This window comes from Triturus cristatus, chromosome 5_2, assembly GCF_964204655.1.
Source record: "Triturus cristatus chromosome 5_2, aTriCri1.1, whole genome shotgun sequence".
Taxonomy (NCBI): domain Eukaryota; kingdom Metazoa; phylum Chordata; class Amphibia; order Caudata; family Salamandridae; genus Triturus; species Triturus cristatus.
The window spans coordinates 70,488,651-70,494,904 of NC_140588.1; positions in this window are offsets into that span (position 1 = coordinate 70,488,651).

The following is a 6,254-nucleotide window of genomic DNA, read 5'->3' on the forward strand; positions in this document are numbered from 1 at the left end:
ATTTCCATTACACTCTTCTGTGCCGATATGATCGGCCTACCGGGAATCGGAACTGTCTTTTTATGTACTTTCGGCAGAAAATACAAATTGGTGTAACTGTTAATTACACTTTTCAAAAGTTCAGTTCGTCTTTGGTAAAAAGCCCCTGACTTTTCCATTGCATCAGACATTGTCACCTTCTCTTGGACCATACGAATTTCTTGTCTGGAAGACTTTCTATAGCAGGATGTATCTGCCAGATGTCGATTGGCTTCTGCAAGATATTGGTCTTTGTGCCATAGCACAACATTGCCGCCTTTATCAGACTTGTTGATTATAATGTCATGTTTTTTCTTTAGTTTGTTCATCAAAGTATGATATTGGTTATTTTTTTAAAATTTCTGCTTTTATGTTTAGAATTTACATTAATGTTTAGTTGTTTAAATACATCAATCACTCTCTCGCAAAAAATATCCACAGCATCCCTTTGCATTAATGGTTGGAAGGTAGATGATGGGCGAAAAGGACTGGGTGCTGGTTGATTGGTATTGATGCCCATATTTAGTAATTCCTCTTGAGTGGACAGATTGTTGACAGTGTCAGAATATATATACATACAATTTGCAGATATATATAATCTGCAAATTAGCCCAATTACTGTTAATTTTGTCGCATCCATATAAGGTTGATATTACAAAGAGGCTATCTGGTTCCGAATAAGGGGGTGGTTGCCTCATTTGCATGGCAAAGTTTTAGATATAAAGAGGGGAACCCATAATATTCCTGGTGCATGGTACATGTGCCATTACAATACAAGCTGTGTGTCTTTCTGGATTACCACATGGGTAGGTTTTTATAATGGGCTCCATTGGCTATGGAAACAACCACACTCGGTGTGCTTCTATGAAGGAGAATGGTACCTCAATGGCTAAAAACCTTTCTACTGATAGTAGCACTTGAAGACTTATTAAGAATATTCTGTAATAATGTGTACAGCAGTGAGACATTATGCCAGCTAACGGTTAAAAATATTTTTTAAAAGACAGTTTCCTAAAAAGAGTGGTAAGCTTGTCACTGCAGCCGTACTGCCTGGTGGTGCAAAACATAACTAAGTAACTGTTATTGCATTTCTAAAAACAAGCATTTGCAATGCAATCGGTCTCGCCTTTGGGACCTTATATGTATTTAGCTATGCAGCACATTAGCCTGGGTGCTGAAACATCTACTGCTATTTAACATGGAGGGAGAGTAAGCACCAACCTGCGTGACACGCCAGGTATGAGAACACATGGAGAGAAATATTGCCTTTCAGCGGGAAATGGTATAGTCCAAAGCTGTTTTTAATATAAAATCAGGGCCTTCGGTAGTCACTTCACTGAAAATACAAGATTTGAAAAAAATATTATTGTCTATGGGTGCTCGTGGAATACAATTTCTATTGAGTGGAAACTAGAGAATGCTAAAGTGATCCTGGTATTTTACTGACCTCTGCTGGTCGTTTTCTATCAAGAAAGTTAAATAGAGGTAGTAGCCAGAAAAATAAACAAAAGAAAGTCCCTCAGCAGAAGGCAATTCTGGTATTTTACTGACATCTAGTGTCGTTTTCTATCAAGACAGTTAAATAGAGGCAATTGAACAGAAAACAAAAGTCCCTAAGCGGAAGCAAACAAGTCCAAGGGCTGATCTCCAGAGTCCACAAAGTACGTACCCATTTAAGGCAATACTAAAGTATATACAAGAGGTCTCGCATGCTTGACCTAATGAACCTAATGACCAGGCCCCATAGTTTCTGTTGGAATGATTTGTGACTTGGTATTCTACATTTGATTAACACATACAAGCAATCCTACTTTACATCAACAATAGTGCAGCAATCCACGCATGCAACTCAAATTCAAAAGAGGGTGTTGATTAATTTAAAGTGGGAGTGTCTGCTTTTGGTGAGTGTGGACTGGCTGAAGGCCAAGTTTCCAGGATAAACAAGAACAATGACACACTGCAATATAATCTAAAACAAAGTGATATAAAAGAAACTTTTATCTAGTGCCTCAATTGAATCAAAGCAGTGCCTTAAATACAACGACATCCAAAAACACAATTAAATCTGTATGCATGAATTTCATTTCAGAAATAGAAATGTCGGTGCTCACATCACAAGTGATCAAACGGCGAGGACGGTTAAGCAATGAAAAAGGTGTATATAAAAAGCGGGATTTGCAAAGTTCGTATAACTGGTGAGTGAACAGCATGTACCGAGGAGCCGTCACACGTTATTTGAACACAGTTACCCTCCCAACAACTCTAATTTTCGAAGGAGTTTCAACCCTGTTTAGACTATTATCATCTTTAAGGCTGTAATACTTAGAGTCCAAGCACCAAGGCACTAGAGGAAATTAAATGAGATATGAGTGTGCCAGTCAATCACAGTAGATCACGTGATCAAGTTCTCATGAGAGCAGGCCTGGACGTAGTTCGCTAAGTTTTGCTACGCGGAACTTCGCAAAGTTACAAAAAAACTCCATGAAGTTCCGTGATTGGCGGAGTGCAGTGCAAACTGTAGTTAGTGCTGGTATTCCTGCAGCTCGGGTAGGAATTCTACCCAAGATGCAGCTTGTGCTCGCGAACTTACCGTTTGCGATCGCGAGCAGGGAAAATACTCCCCTGCACATTGCGAAGCGGAGTTTTCTGCACTCCGTGAGCTCCGCGAAATGCAGAATATTCCGCAAACTCCGCGAACGGAGGGAAGTTCACCGCCCAGGCCTACATAAGAGTTCTCATGAACTAGTCAATGCAGTCCCAGAAAACTATTTTTATCCTGAACTTTATGAAATTACTATAATTCGTGAATGGTTAAAGTATCTCTACTGAGATATACATGATCTTTCTTTTAGTCCGTACTCTTTCAAACTGTAGCTTGAAAATCTCGCAGGCATCTGGCCCACTTGGGCCAAAGCTGGACAACACTGCTGAAAATCTGAAGTAAACTCACATTTAAAGGTGGAGATAAAGAGTATCCAGAATATTTTTCCAGTTGTTTTTATATTCATATTCAGTGTACTCCTAGCAAAAGTAAGAATATACAATAGCACAACAAAGCCACCTCAAACACTAAACCCAGTTTCTTGCCATCTCTGTGGAGTCAAACTTATAAGGAGCACAATAATATTATAAAACAGAATTCTTATATGATCAATTTAGAGCACCTCTTCCATGTACCATCAAATCAAGAAAAAGTTTGACAATCGGCTTTTTATTATGTGACAGGGAGGTGTTCCAATGGCAAAATGGTATTTTTCCTGGTAGTTCTTTTTACCTACTTATGCCTTTCCATTGGAGATTAGATTATGCACACAAGATAAAGGGCAAAACTCAATACAAGACTGTTTGTCCTTTGGATAGGGAAGGATTCAGTTATCCTTTGCTGTGCAAAAGGGCTGTGCACAGTGAGGCACAAAGAGCCTACCTTATTAATATTATTATGCCAGGAAACGAATGTGCACTTTTTTACTCACTGTCTAATGATGGGATGGAGGCCTGCACAGAAGAGAACATCTCCAATACAGCATTCACATTCACAATGTGCCTCTGTTGTGAAAGGCAAAAAGATGAAACCGGTCCTAGGAAGCTTGTTTCCGGTCCAGGGAGGACCTGACCTGGCAGTTCAGGCTGGACAGTTCGCATGAGGCACAGGGTCAAGACTGATTTGCATATGGTCAGGTCTAAACTGGGGTGGCATGGTGGGCAAAAGAATGATGGATTTAACCCAGATCTCTTGACTGGGGGTGAATGTTTTGATTTGTTCTGCATTCCGTCCATCAACTGTGTGTCTTTTGCTTTCTCTGTTGTGAAAGGAGCAAGAAATAGGGGAACCGTGTATTTCGGATGCCTATAGCAAAATATACTTTGCATTACTTAGGGCCAAGGGGGCGTACCATGGGTGGTGCATGGGCATTCCCATTTAACCACCCAAGGTTTCTGATGCTAAAACTTATTACCTGAATAAAGTAGACAGAGTTTAGCATCAGAAAACTGCCCCCTTTTGAACTAGGTGCAACAGAAGAGAAATGCTTTCATTTCTCCTTCCATTTCCGACTTTGTATGTGAGCTGCACTTTACAGCACACATACAAAGAGGGAAAAGGGTTAAAGCTAGTCTTAACATGGTATTTTGTACTTATAAACTATCCTACTTCTTTTTTGCAGTTTTATATAGCGCACATTTGACTAGGAGGTATTGGAGTGCTTTACATGAGCACCATTTACATTACACAAGGACACATCATTTTTTGGTAGGCACAGGGAGATTAATGGATTTTCCCAGAATCGCAGGATGTTGAGCCGATGCTAAGACTCGAACCTGGTTCCCCAGCTCTAAAGACGTCAGCGCTGGCCGTCAGGCTACATCCTTCCAGTACAAAACCTATGCTATAGTCACAGAGATACCCTTGCACTATGGCTCAAAGGTGTACATGGCAGACGGTAACTGATTTCAGCACTGGCGTAGCGGAAAGGGGTGTGGAGTGCCATATTTCTGTAAATATGGTGATCTCCTCCTCTCTCCTTTTCACGCAGCGCAGCATTTGCGTCTGGTGCACTGCGCTGCTTGATTAAGCGATACATCTGGCCTAAAATGTTTTATTTGCCATGATTTGCTTCTTGCAGAACAGATGCTGTAAAGGATATGGAGCAGTTGTAAGTCAATGAAAACACTCTAGTTCTAAGAGCGCAGTGATGCATTGGGGAGTTTGTGGCCTTAATGTATACAATTGGCAGCGGCCGCTGTGAGTGTGATGCATTTTTCTGCACACTTGGCTCGGGGATCAGATCCACAGAGGCCTTGTAAATTTGGAGAGCATTAGGAAAGAACATTGAGGGAGAAGTATCATTAGAGTGACGCTTGAGAAAATGTAAAGAAAAAGCGATGCTGAAAATAGAGCATGCTAAAATTGGTGAATTATCAATCTCTCATGGATTAGGGCGAGACGAAGTTCACATGGTAGCGCCTCCGTCACTGTCTGGTTTTCAGACATTGTTAAAGGAACATCTTGGTGAGGCACTGTCTGCTCCGCCCAGTGACGACAGTCTGCGCATGCAGAGTGTAAGCTGTCAGCAGGGCCGGACTGGGAACCCAAAGCTGCCCTGGCAATGTTGTCAGACCAGCCCAGGGGTTGCAAGTGTGAAGCACTGCTGCTTTTGTTACTGGTTTCCGATATTGCAGCCCTGCTGCAAAACCAGCCCCCAGAAACAAACCGGCCCCCAGCCGCCCAGGGAAATGCCTGATGCCCGCTACGGCCAGTCCGGCCCTGGCTGTCAGAAATGTACACCTTGCACGTCTCCGCAGCCGATAATCATTCAGTACTTGGTGCCTGCAAGGGCATTCACAAAGCATGTGTGCATCACCTTGCCCGTCGCCATGTGGCATTGAAATTCACACTAGCAATTTTACAATGCAATACAGATTTGTTTATTGATAATTGGTACCCTGCCAATTAGTATTCTGAATCTGGACCGGGGTCTTGTGGCAGCAGAAAAATATCTAGATTGTTTTTTTTCAAAAACAGTCCTGTCCTAGGCGTTCACGAGGGAGTCTCTTGCATGTACACTTCCTTCCTGAAATCATTTACTAATGATGAGTCAGAGTACAGAGAAAAGAGGTATCCTTTGGTAAGAGAGGGTTTGGGCGGTTCTTATTTTAAGAGCCAATGCATACTTTTATCTCTATGGATTAAACAGAGCAATGTAGTTTCTAACCCCAGGCTAGCTAATTTCACTGACAAAAAAGCATGAAGTTGCTTTAACTTTCTTATCACATAAAAAATTTCTTCAAACATCTATAGAGCATATTCTCAAATATGGAGTTAAAGAGTACCTATGTAAATAAAATAATTTCTACACCATCGTTATTTTGGATTCAAGCAGGAATGTTGTAGGAAAGGATCAGGCTAAATGCTTTTTTGCCTTCAAAGAGCTCCTCGTGCAAAGAAAAATAACGTGAGTATTTTGCTGTTATCAGGCGCCACCATGAGGTGACACCTCAAAGTTAGTGTGTAACCTCGCCTGACATGAGAGCTGGCCCTGGATGCAGGTGAGAAACCATCAAATCAATAAGGGAACACAATAGTCCTCATTGAAGATAAGTGGCAAAGCAGAAAAAAATGATTAAAGTGTTACCAAAAATGAAGCAATGTAAACAAGCCAAAATACTGAAGAGTCAACCCAGAGGTCAATTTTTAATGTTGCAATGCTTTGAGAGGGAACTTTGCCACACAAAAGGAG